This window comes from Eriocheir sinensis, chromosome 15 (assembly GCF_024679095.1).
Source record: "Eriocheir sinensis breed Jianghai 21 chromosome 15, ASM2467909v1, whole genome shotgun sequence".
Classification (NCBI taxonomy): domain Eukaryota; kingdom Metazoa; phylum Arthropoda; class Malacostraca; order Decapoda; family Varunidae; genus Eriocheir; species Eriocheir sinensis.
In genome coordinates, this window is record NC_066523.1 from 2,681,422 (window position 1) to 2,694,533 (window position 13,112).

General features: G+C 42.9%; 1 protein-coding gene and 1 long non-coding RNA gene across 4 annotated transcripts in view; one reads left to right on the forward strand and one right to left on the reverse strand.

The window, feature by feature from the left end:
* The window catches only part of LOC126998771 (protein tramtrack, alpha isoform-like), a 159,567-nt gene that overhangs the window by 97,944 nt on the left and 48,511 nt on the right, over positions 1-13,112 (reverse strand). Inside the window, exon 1 of one of the 3 annotated variants that reach the window (XM_050860799.1) lies at positions 972-1,083. The exons of 1 other annotated variant lie outside the window; for it this stretch is intronic. The gene's annotated coding sequence lies outside the window, so the exon portion shown is untranslated. Of the gene's footprint in view, positions 1-2; positions 330-971; positions 1,084-13,112 lie in introns of those variants that run through there. One more of the 3 variants, XM_050860797.1, reaches the window with a different exon arrangement.
* The window catches only part of LOC126998772 (uncharacterized), a 132,962-nt gene that overhangs the window by 24,159 nt on the left and 95,691 nt on the right, over positions 1-13,112 (forward strand). The gene's annotated exons all lie outside the window — the stretch shown is intronic.

Genomic DNA, 13,112 nt, shown 5'->3' on the forward strand with positions numbered 1-13,112 from the left:
ACCTCCGACGCTCTCACTCGTTTGCACCGCTTTTTCGATCTTTTCCTACTGGTGTTCACTGTGTTTGGGGCTATGTTAGTGTAGGAGAGGAGTAAGGTAGTGAGGGTGTTCTTGTATAGTGGCGGGGGTGGTGTAGGTGAGGTGGTAAGGTGTCAGTGACGGTGTTAGTGGAGGTGGTGGAGGTAGTGACTGCGGTGAAGGGTAGGCGGGCACTGCATGATGTAGAAATAGAATACTCAGACGAGGGGCCACACGGGGCGACAAGAGAGCAAAATCAATGGATCAATAACAGACTTCGCTGTGAGTGAGAGTGCGTGGAGGATGAGGAGGAGCAGGAGAAGGAGGAGGAGGAGGAGGAAGAGGAGGAAGAGGAGGACGTGGTGGTGGTGGTGGTGGGGTTAGGAGGAGGAGGAGATACAGTGCCAGCTAGGGACCCTTCTCTCTCTCTCTCTCTCTCTCTCTCTCTCTCTCTCTCTCTCTCTCTCTCTCTCTCTCTCTCTCTCTCTCTCTCTCTCTCTCTCTCTCTCCCCCCTTCTTCCCACTGCTCCGTGGCACCCTCACTCTTTCACCCACACACATTTTGAGATCAATAACAAGGGAAATCAATAGTGCCACCTATCCCACAGTGCCACGGGCTGCTCTCTCTCTCTCTCTCTCTCTCTCTCTCTCTCTCTCTCTCTCTCTCTCTCTCTCTCTCTCTCTCTCTCTCTCTCTCTCTCTCTCTCTCTCTTTCTGGATGGCACTTCTCCGTTCCCCGCTCGATGCCGAGTAGGCCCAAGCCGGTGGCGGCGGCGGCGGCGGTGGCGGCGGTGGTGGTGGCGGCGACGGGTGCGCGGGTAGCTTCCCTCCCATACATCCATACCTTCCCTCCCTTTCTCTCACTTTCCTTCACTTTCCCGGTCACTTTCTTTGCACTGAGCGGGTTCCTGGGCACCTTAGACGCTGGGTGGACGTGGTGTACGTGTACTTACGTGGGCGTGGGCGTGGTGGGCGGGCTGGGAGCGAGAAGGGTGTGTGTGTGTGTCCAGACTTCCCCTCACATCCCCTCCCTGTGGACCAGCGCTGAGAGGGTAGTAGCAGCAACCACGTTCATAGAAAACGGTATCCTACCCCTAGTACACTCCACCATACGCACCCTCCCACCATACTATACCATACGCCGCCATACGCCACCACTATACGCACCATACACGACCTCCCACACGACACCCCGGCTCCGATATTTCGCGTACGCATCGGCACGGCGGCCTCATAAATATTGCCGGCCCCCCGATGCGAACGCGGTGATACGCAATGCAGGCGTCACTATACGGAATGCACCAACACCATCTGCAGCACCACCACCCCCGCCACCACCACTGCTACCTGCAACACCACCACCACCACCACCACCATCTTCATCTCCATCATTATTTTTTCCTTTGCATAACCGGCTGTCCCGTTTACCTTCGACCTACGACAGTGATAAATACGCCTCCTCCGTCCCCGCCACTCACCAAACGCCACTAGATGCCGTAACCTACGCCACGAAAAGCTGCGGTGTGGTGCGACTCACTCACCCCCAGGCACTGTACCGCATTGTATCCGATAATGGGTCATCACACGTACTCTAGATCACCATAAACCTCACGCACGTTCGGTACTACTGTTTAATGGTCTTTGTCGTGGTGGTATTAGCGCGCCATCACACCACTGCTACTGTTCGTTTTTATTACCGACAAACACCGCTGAAAGCCTCATTAGTACCCGCCAGATCGCTCTCAAGGTCGCCACAAGCTAACTTTAGGGACATTTACCACAGAAAGAACACTCATTTCGCCGCACCATTCTCACCACACGATATATTTCCCACCCACACCGCCGCCACCACAAGAATAGTCACTAGTCGCCACACCACCCAAGGTCGCCACAAGCTAACTTTAGGGACATTTACAAGAGAAAGAACACTCATTTCGCCGCACCAATCTCACTACGCGATATATTTCCCACCCGCACCGCCGCTACAGGGGTAATAAGCACCATTCACCGCACCACACAAGGTCACCACAAAACTAACTTCGGGACGTTAACAAGAAGACTCATTTCACAGCACCCTTAACACCACACGACGTTGTTTGCCACCCGTACCGCAGTCGCCACCACAAGGATAATCACCAGTCACTACACCGCTCAAGGTCGCCGGGCGTAGTAAGGGGCTGGTATGCTTAATTCCACCGCCGCTATTTGCCGCTGGAGCCACGCATCGCCGCGGCCCGCCCGGTACACTGTTGCGGGTTAATTAGCAGTCAGCACCACGCGCCTCGTTCAAGGTCACAACACCGCACGCAACACCAAAGTAATGCCACCGCGCTAAACTTCAACCGCGAGAGCACCACTACTAACATAACTCGTGACACTCACCTCACTGCGAGCCGCCGTTTCTCACCACGCCGCGGGATGTTGATAAAGCCACCAGCACTGCACGGGACGCCAAACTGTCACCATGCTGCGTACATTTCACCACCCTCACCACCCTCACCACCCCTCCCACCACTACTACTACTACTGCTACCACTCGCAACTGTCACCGTATCTCACCACAGCTCACTGAACCAGAATAGGCTTTGGGGTACGTTCATTCACCACGCTTCACCACCACCACCACCACCGCGGGTAAACAGTTCCTCCCACCTCCACCACCGCCGCTGCTGCTATGTATTACCACCGACCAATAACCACACACCACCGTGCTTGTAGGAACGTACATAGCAAACTTGTCTCATTATGTCATGGTGCAATAACATATTTCGCCATGTTGTAATGCCGCGACGGACTGCGTTTTCGTCTAAAAAAGTTATTTCAGTAATTTGTTTTCTACTTTATCACTTGCCTTGTTTCATTCATATTAAAAGTAAACTCTCTTGAAAGAAAATACGAAAAACCCGATGTCAAAATTAGAGAATGAAGTATTGAAAAAAAAAAAGCATATAAACGAATTTCCAGAAGAGAATTAGTTGAAAGGTCTGTTGATTATAATGTTCATGTTTGTATAGTGGAATATATATTCATAGACAAAACCGTTTCAAGTGTGTAAAAGTTGTCTCTTAACTAACCACAAAGCACACCCACCACCACGACGACGACCTCCCCTCACTCACCACCACCACCACCACCACCACCACCACCACCACCAAATCAAGCCACAAATCACATACTAACTCGCTGGCGACATTTCTTGCTTAGTGATTATGTGTCATTTCTGTCATTATATATCACTTACACACACACACACACACACACACACACACACACACACACACACACACACACTAAGAGCTGCACAAACAACCTTCATGAAAGTATTTTGGACCAGGAATTATAACTACCTCCCCTCACCGCTTTTCATATATTCGTTCCCTTCCTCCTCCTCCTCCTCCTCCTCCTCCTCCTCCCCCCCATCACCATCAGTTACATAAGATCTATTAATATTTTTTCTCTCATTTCGTTACTTTTCAATTTAATAATTTTCCGACGCCAGAAAGTGTCACGTGCGCAAAGGCGATTCTTCTGCTCGTAAACATGACGCTATCGACCGTAACTTCTCTTTCGGCTCGTGTGTGTGTGTGTGTGTGTGTGTGTGTGTGTGTGTGTGTGTGTGTGTGTGTGTGTGCACCTTCATTGTCGCCACCCGATTATTGATGCAATTATCCGTACGCGGCCACGAGTATGCACACACACACACACACACACACACACACACACACAATTGTTAAAAACTTTCGTTACAATTTGAGTCACACAAAGTTCCTGGAAGAGAGAGAGAGAGAGAGAGAGAGAGAGAGAGAGAGAGAGAGAGAGAGAGAGAGAGAGAGAGAGAGAGAGAGAGAGAGAGAGAGAGAGAGAGAGAGAGAGAGAGGGAACGGAGTGGGGGCTCGGTCATGGATGGGAGGAAGGGGACTTTAACAGCTAATGAAGGGTGTTATGGGTGGGTGGAAGAGAGTGGAAAGGGGGAAGGGGCGTAGGGTGAAGGGGAGGGGGTCAGGAACGCCACCCACACACTCGGAAACGTACTCAGGTCACGTGACTGCTGGAAGGGTTAAGACCAAAACACGTGTCGGCTCGTAAAGGGACGGAAGGTTAAGTCTCGAGGCATTCATTCTCTTTATTGATGAGGTTGGTTATTTGGTCCCCTGATGTAACGTTTAGGGTCGATATGAATTTTTTAGGTAGTAGGTGTAGCTGTAATAGGAGTTGCAGTTGTTATTTTTGTTGTGATATTGGTGGTGGGGGTAGTGTTAGAAGTAGTAGTAGTAGTAGTAGTAGTGGTGGTAGTAGTAGTTGTAGAAGCACCAGAAGTAGAATTAATAGGAAAAGTAAAATATATAATAATGATACAAACACTAATATTGATACGAAGAGGAGCAGCGTTTAGCGGGATCTTTTGTTTTCATTTCTTTTTTATCGTTGCATTGCTTCCTTTGTTGTAAAAAAACTAATAAAACTAATAAAAATAGTTGCCATACCAAGAAAGTATTCCTATCCCCCCCCCCCCCCCCTCTCCCCTCTCACACACACAATCGTCTCCGCACAAAGTCTCGTGTGCTACAAGAAATCGTGTTACTTTCTTGACAGCGCGCTTAAAAAAGTCTGAGATAAAAGTTTTTCGTCCGCGTAATGAAGAGGAACGTCCATTAGCCATCAGTGAGCATTTGTTGCGGATGAAAATCGTACGCTTTCTCATTTATAACAAAAAAGTGTCTAGCCGTTTAGGAAGAAACTAATATTAACTGAAGAGTATATGCTCGTTGCACTTCAAAAATGCATTATTGCTGTTAAATTTATGATCCTTATTTTTATTTCGGTTTTGCTGGCTGGTATTGCGTAGCTGAGGGCTGGTAAGAGGTGGAGGTGATGGTTGTATGTTATTTTTATTTTTTGTCCAACGTAGAAGCTGAAATTTAATGTAGGTAATATGAAAGAAAAGAAGAATTACAATCGAGCACTTCGACTTCGCAGATAAAAAAAAAAAAAATAGACGAAAGAATGCAGAAAAAGTTATCCCCGAAAACATCTTTTAGTGAGTCTTTTGGAATTTAGTAATATATTTCATAGGGAAGAAATTAACATGTCTTAGAAGATAAGGGTAATATAAAATACTCACCCATTCCTTGTGTCAGACAGGAAAGAAACAAACATTTATATTATTTCTCATCCATAGATTCTCCGCAAATAATATAAAAAAATCTCTTCCCTTCCCTCTAAAGTCTTAGCATAAAATTAGGGCATCTTTAATACACGCATTTTCGTTTTTCCATGCATGTAAATACCATCAAAGAGGCCACCTTAATAAGATTGCAGGAATAAACTTACTTTTAATATTCATGTAAGAAGGAAAACATTTTTGAGTTTCCCTCCGAAAGTTACCACAGCGTTTTTGGTTTAAATGAAATGATACACGGCGTGCTCACCTTTGTTTAATTAGCTAAATAATGTTGGTGTTAATAACGTTTGGCGGCCATAATCAGATTTCGGTCCCGCGCTTTGGTTGAGGTAAAAGTTGTGTTAAAATGTGTCGCGTGAACACGTGGAGAGAGAAATTGCTGTTCGGATGGTTTCGCTCGCTTCCATTCTCTTTGGAACCGAGTTGATAGGGGACTTTACTGTTGTTGTTGATGATGCAAATAGATTTCAGTTGATTTCTCGTTTAATTTTCAGGAGTAGACAGTATACACGTTAGAGCTCGAGAATTTTTCCCTTATTTTTATATATATATGTAAGTAGTCACCATATTTTAAAGACAAATAAGTTTCCTTTAATATGGCCTAACTATTCTTTACTATATTGTTAATAGGCACTTAGCTAGGCTGTTCCAGCGAGTCAGTTAATCCAAAGCTTGATGAGTAGATAATTTTATCGATATTACAAGGCTGAATGCTACCAAATCGATTCATTAAGTCATTTTTTCATCCATCCATAAATACGTTTATCGATGAATTTAGTATTTTTTTCGAAGAGTCAGTTAGCCAATTCTTTTTCTCAGTTCGTTAGTCAGTTAATCCAGTCAGTATATCAGCAAGTCAGTACAAGGTATACATTGCTTTATCTTCTCAATCAGTAAGATCATCAGTCAGTCTGGCACCAAAGTATTCGAACCGGCGCAAAAAAATCCAGCACATTCATGCAGTCGTTCAGTAAGCCAATCAGACAGTCCGCCACGCGTGTAATTACAGCTCCGGTAATGTTACTCGATCACGGAATCAGTCAGTCTATCAGCCGGTGAGTCAGCCGTGTAATTGCTGCTGGAACGGTAAGTTGGTAATCAGCAGCGGCGGCAAGCAGTATAGCAAATCAGTCAGTCATTTAACCCTAGAATTAACAAACCAACTATATGTATTAAGAGACAGATAATTCACTTTTAGACGATAGATTAAATTGCCACATACTCAAAACACACTCAATACTCTACCGTAGAATTAACAAACCAACTATACGTATTAACACAGATACTTCACTTTTAGACGATAGATTAAGTTGCCACATACTCAGAAAACACTTAGTACTCTACCCTAAAATTAACAAACCAACTATTCGTATTATGAGACGGATAATTATTTACGTTTAGAGAATGAATTAAACAAACACTCATTAAAATATCAGTCAATAATTTAACACTAAAATTAGCGAACCAACTATTCGTATTAAGAGACGGATAATTATTCACGTTCACACTATAGATTTTTTTTTACAGCGGAGGAGTCAGTTCAAGGGCATAAAAAAAGGTAACAAATGTGAAAAAAGCCCTATAGATTAAACACTATAGATTAAACAGCCACGTATTTAAAAGTCACTCAGTAATGTAACCCTAGAATTAACAAGCTAACTATTCATATTTAAAGACACTATCATTCACATCTAAACGGTAAATTGTATAATCGCATAATCGGTCACCCGTACAGCCAGTCATGCTCTTTACACCCGGTCCGTCATGCAGTCAATAAAGGGAATGCATAGACGGTGAATCAGTCGGTTAGTCATGCCAGTGAAGCGATTGGATATTCAGCTAGCGACGGTCAGCCAGTGAGTCATGTAGTTCACCCAGTCAGTAAAGCGATTGGTAAGTCATTCAGTCAGTCGATAATTTAGTTGATAAGGCATACGATTGGATTGCACGAGTTACCGATGCAACTAATGTTCTCTTATGCAGAAATGTAGCCTGTCAGAATCTAGTCATTACCTGTCAGTATCTAGTCCCTATCAGTCAATCAGTCAGTCAGTCAGGCAGGCAGTCAGGCAGAAGTCAATCATATATTCACCATTTACCGTCACTAGGTTTCCGAATTCTCTTAGTTGGCATTTTTTCTTTATTTTCGTTTATCTTTATTTTCTTTCATGTGATTTATTGTTTTCTTCCCTATACCTCTTCGATTCCCTTCCCTTCTCTCCTCCCTATTCTTCCCTCCACGCTTGTCTCCCTCACCCCTCCACTTTCTTCCTCCACCCCATGATTATCTCCCTTCTTCGACCACCACGACCTCCTCCTTCCCCCCCTCCTCCTCCTCCTCCTCCTCCTCCTGCTTCTGCTCCTCCTCGGCCTTGACGTAAGAAGGCACGCGAGGGGAGAAGCGGGGTCAGCCAGGTCACAAAATCCCTCCTCCTCCTCCTCCTCCTCCTCCTCCTCCTCCTCCTAATCCACCTCCTCCTCTCTTCGAACACGGAACTAACGAACGAAGGAACTAAATCCAGGTTGCGGTGCGGTATTCTAGCTCGTCTTGTTGTTGTTATTGTTGTTGTTGTTTTTTTAAATATTTTTTTGTTGCTATATTGAAAGCCGTCTTAATTGTTCTTGCTTTTGTCGTTTTTGTTGTTGTTTTCCTGTTCTTATTGTTCTTTTATATCGATGATGATGTTGGGGATGTTTATGAATTTGTTGCTGTTATTGTTGTTGAGAGAGAGAGAGAGAGAGAGAGAGAGAGAGAGAGAGAGAGAGAGAGAGAGAGAGAGAGAGAGAGAGAGAGAGAGAGAGAGAGAGAGAGATCGCTGGGGGGAAAGTCTAGCGTTCAAGCATCGAGGGAGATCAATACTGACAAACTTATGACACACACACACACACACACACACACACACACACACACACACAGAGAGAGAGAGAGAGAGAGAGAGAGAGAGAGAGAGAGAGAGAGAGAGAGAGAGAGAGAGAGCGCATCGTGGGGAGGTTGATAGGGAAGGTTTCATTACAGGATCCTCATTCGTGGTCGTTAGTCACGGTTTTGGATCATAACGCGAAGCTTCGAGGCGGTGAAGTTCGAAGCAGTGAAGCCTAATCGGACCCGCTCCCAGAATGGGTCTCATACATTATAGGTTTTAATGGCGGTTCGGATCCTGTGACCCCCGCTGCGGTGAATCGATTAATAAGGGTTCGAAACAGCAAGTCAGAGGATTCGATACACTGAAAATATGATGTTTTATTAAGAGTTGCCTAGTGTCGCTTTCTTTTTATTTTTATTGCCTTTATTAATTATGTCCCTTACCTGATTAAACAATATGAAATGAAATGATAAACGTAAGGTATTTAGAATCATGTTCCTTATAATGTTTTCTTTATTTTTGTCATCTTCTTGCTTTATTTTATTTTATTCCGCAGTTTTCATATTCTGAGGTTATGATTTTTCTTTCTTCCCAAGTATTTTTTTTTATCAGCAGTGAATTCTTTGGTTTCCTTGTGCTTTCCATTCTTTTTTTTCCTCTCCTCTCCTGTTGCCACATTCAATTTATCTCTTTTCTTTCCCTTCGATATCCATTAGCTTACCTTCCCTTCATTTCCCTACCCTTTCCTTTCCTTTCCTTTCCTTCCCTTCCCTTTCCTTCCCCTCCCTTCCCTTTCCTTCCTCTCCCTTCCCTCTTTCCCCTTCCTTTCCCTCCCTCGTGTCTTTGCCGTCTGGCCACACTGAAAAGCGGCAACCTGCAGTCTGGGCTCTGAGTTCCCGTTTTCTGTTACCTTAAAAGTCTTGGATTTGAAGGGGAGATCAAAACAAAAATTACAGAAAAAAAGGGAAGTGAATATATTTTTCCTACAAATTGTATTATAAGTTTAAGTAACATATACAATCCCTACTACTACTACTACTACTACTACTAGTACTACTACTACTACTACTACTGCTATGATATGTAATTAAAGGGGAAATCTTGCGTCCTAACCAAACAGGATAAATTTGTTCTGTACATGTTTTTTTTCTGTTTAGAGAGAGAGAGAGAGAGAGAGAGAGAGAGAGAGAGAGAGAGAGAGAGAGAGAGAGAAACCTTAGGCGAATCAATTACTTCTTTTCCTATTAGGCTTGAGAAGTGAAAATGGGAAGTCGGTGGAAGCCAACAACAACTGATAAGAGGGCGTAGAACTTGCTGATAAAGTAATTAGTGAAGTGTATTATTCAGGTGGTGATAATGGCAGCGATAAGGAAGAATACAATAATGATGATGATAATAATAATAATAATAATAATAATAATAATAATAATAATAATAATAATAATAATAATAATGAATAATGTATCTTTTAATGTTAGTTTCCGTTGATTGTTATTATTTCTGTTATTATTATTATTATTATTATTATTATTATTATTATTATTTCCTCTCCCTATAAGCATTTTCTTATATTAAATGGAAATCTGAGTAAACTATTGATGTAACTACTGTCCTCCTCCTCCTCCTCCTCCTCCTCCTCCCCCTCCTCCCCCTCCTCCTCCTCCTCCTCCTCCCTCTAGATGCTTCGGCCACACAGTTGGTATAACGGATCAATACCAGCCTTCAGTAAAGCATGGGAGGAAAGGAGGGGGGGGGAGGAGGAGGAGGAGGAGGAGGAGGAGGAAGGAGGAGGAGGAGGAGGAGGAAAGGAAAGCTAAGTAAGGATAGAAATGGCCTTAGGGAGGATAGAGAAATTGTAGGGGAACTGAGAGAGAGAGAGAGAGAGAGAGAGAGAGAGAGAGAGAGAGAGAGCAGGCTTTGTTCACTCCTATACTGCAAGGGGGGGTAGGGGGAGGAGGGGGTAAATCCTCCCATCCTTCCTTCCCTTCTTCCCCCCTCCGCTCTCCTTCCTTCCTCGACATCTCTATAACATTTCCCTTTATTTTTTTCCTCTTATTTTTATCCCACACTCTCATTCCTTGTCATTCTTCTCCACGGTCACACTTCATTTGTTTCTCTTGTTTTCTCTCTCTCTCTCTCTCTCTCTCTCTCTCTCTCTCATTTAGAGTTTTTCAATTTTTGTACGTCTCATTTTTCTTTCCTTCCCTTTTTTCCTTCATTTCCATCTTATGTCTCTTGTTTTCTCTCTTGTTTACTCCTTTCCCTATTTCCTTCATCCCTTCACTGTGTCTTCTTCAGTTTCCTTCTATTTCTCATTTTCCTTTCCTTCCGTTTTTTCTTTATTTCCTTCTTATGTCTATGTTCATGAGATTATGTTATTGCACCGGAAATTGCTTTTATATAGTCTTTTTCTGTTCTACAATGTCTTTTTTTCAGTTTCTTTCCCTTTCTCTTCATTCCTATCTTATTTCATTGCTCGTGTAGTCAAATTCAAGTTCAAGTGCTTATATTATTAGTATCTGTATTGTATTATTTTTGCTTCTCATTATTTGTATTGGGCATCATAAATATCATCGTATTATATTTTGTTTAGTTACTGATTGTAAATATTCAGCCAAAGTGGAGTCGCAGTTTTCTCAGAAGGAGAGGAAATTAGAGTTTTAAAGATGACCTGAGATTTTCCTGATTGATCATAAAAAAGCATATAAAAAAACGTGTGCATCAGAAATAGAAGCTTTCGTTTGATGTAAATATGTCCGGGCCAAATATATTTAACCTTTTCCTAAAATTAGTGGAATATCAACTGATATATACCGTTGAGGCGAAGTAATTACACTAAATATAAAGGTGTATGTGAAATGGGATCGGAAACATACTGAAGGTCAAATATACTGCACCTGGGATGTATAAGAAAATGAAAATAAATACTTGGGAAATATGATAGAGAGGAAGTGATGATAAGTAGGAAAAATAATAAGAATATGGTAAGAATAAGAAAAACAAACAAATGAACATAGAAAAAATACACACACACACACACACACACACACACACACACACACACACACACACACACACACACACACACACACATGCAAATAATCGTGTTGCCAGTAGAAGATTTGAAAGAAAGATATATATTCTGTGATGGAAAATTGGATGGAAACATGAAATCAGAGAAAAATTGTTAAAAGAGGACACAATGACTTATATGGAGGCTACTGGCTCTCATTTTTTAGTATCTTTGTTAGTCTTTTTATGACCTGCAGAATAGATTAAAGCACTTGCAATTTCTCCAAACGGGAACGCTTTATAACTACTTGAATTCGATGTGATTTTTGAACGAGTCGATTATTTTTGCACTAACCACTTATGCAGGAAGGTTAATTCAGCGGTGGATGACAGTTCGAAGAAAATGAAATGAGAAAAATGAAGAAATAAAAGAAGAATGAAACACAGGAAGTCTTAAGAGTATAAGAAGATGGAAGATGAATGAAGCGGAAGGAAGATGAAGAGGAAGAATGACAGTAAAGATGAAAGCGGAAAAGGAAGATGTTCACGAAGACGAGAACTTCAACATCGACTAAGAGGAACTGAAGAAAGAAAGCCAAGACATGGAGGTCGTGAAAGAAGAGGAAGAGGAGGAAAAAGAGGGGCGGAAAGCGGATTAGAAATAGGAGAATGGGGAGGAAGCGAACGAGGGGCTTTAAAGAAGGAAGCTTGATGGAAAATAAGGAAGAGGAGAGAGGAAATTATAAGAAAAGGAAGAGAAATAGAATAGAGGAAGAACGACAAAGGGAAAGGAAGGTAGATGGAAAATGAAGAAGAGGAGAGAGGATACGATGAGAAAAGGAAGAGAAATAGAATAGTGGAAGAACGACAGAGGGAAAGAGAAGAGAAGGTAGATGGAAAATGAAGAAGAAAAACGAGAGAAAAAAAAGAGAAGGAAGAGAAGAGATGAAATAGACAGAGAAAAGGAGCAAGGAAGAGAGATATTAAGGAAGACCAAAGACAAAGAAGAGAGGAGAGGAAAGAGAAAAGAGAAAAGGAGGAAAGCTAAAGAGAAAGGGAGGAAAAAAAATTAATAGAGGAGGAAAAGGGAAAAAAAAGGAGACGGTGCGAGAGAGAGAGAGAGAGAGAGAGAGAGAGAGAGAGAGAGAGAGAGAGAGAGAGAGGGGGGCAAAACCGAAGCACCGGCAGCCCCCAGATCAATATGTTTCACGTACAGCGTCTTGCAACCTTACTCGGTGCTCGTTAATCACTCGTTCACCTCCTCCTCCTCCTCCTCCTCCTGCTTCCTCCTTCTTCATTCCTCTATCTTCCTTTTCTTCTTCCCTTTTTTCCTTCACTGCTTACTCTTCATTCGCCTTCCTCTTCCTCTTCGTTCTTCCTCCTCGTTGAACGCTTCCTATCGATCCTCTTTTTACCTCCCCCTCCTCTCTCTTTACTCTCTCTCTCTCTCTCTCTCTCTCTCTCTCTCTCTCTCTCTCTCATTGAACCCATAAATTTCCTCTATATTCCCTAAAGCCACCTCTATCTTTGCCTACCAGCCAGAGAGAGAGAGAGAGAGAGAGAGAGAGAGGGAGAGAGGGAGAGAGGGTGGTTCAATCTGTGCCAATATTTGCGTGGGTATCAGAGACTTTGCAACTTAAAGAAGCAGGCTGTGAGCGGTGAGGGTTGACTCCTGAAGGGTTATGTTTTTGTTCCGGGTGAGAGAGAGAGAGAGAGAGAGAGAGAGAGAGAGAGAGACGGTCGTAATACATACATTCAAAATACATTCATATGGCTATTCATCTTTTTTCTCTCTTTCTCTCTCTCACTTTCATTAGGTGTGACTCGGACCCTTAAATCATCATATTTCCATCGTTTCAGTTTCTCTACATCTATCAGTTTTTATAATTTGACATTTATTATTTTTTTTAATTGAGTAGTTTCCCTCTTCCTGTATGTTTTCCTCCTCCTCCTCCTCCTCCTCTTTCTCGTCCTCCTTCTTCGGGCCAAGTAATGTCATTCAGATCGACAACGCGTGGAACCTCCTACGGAATCAA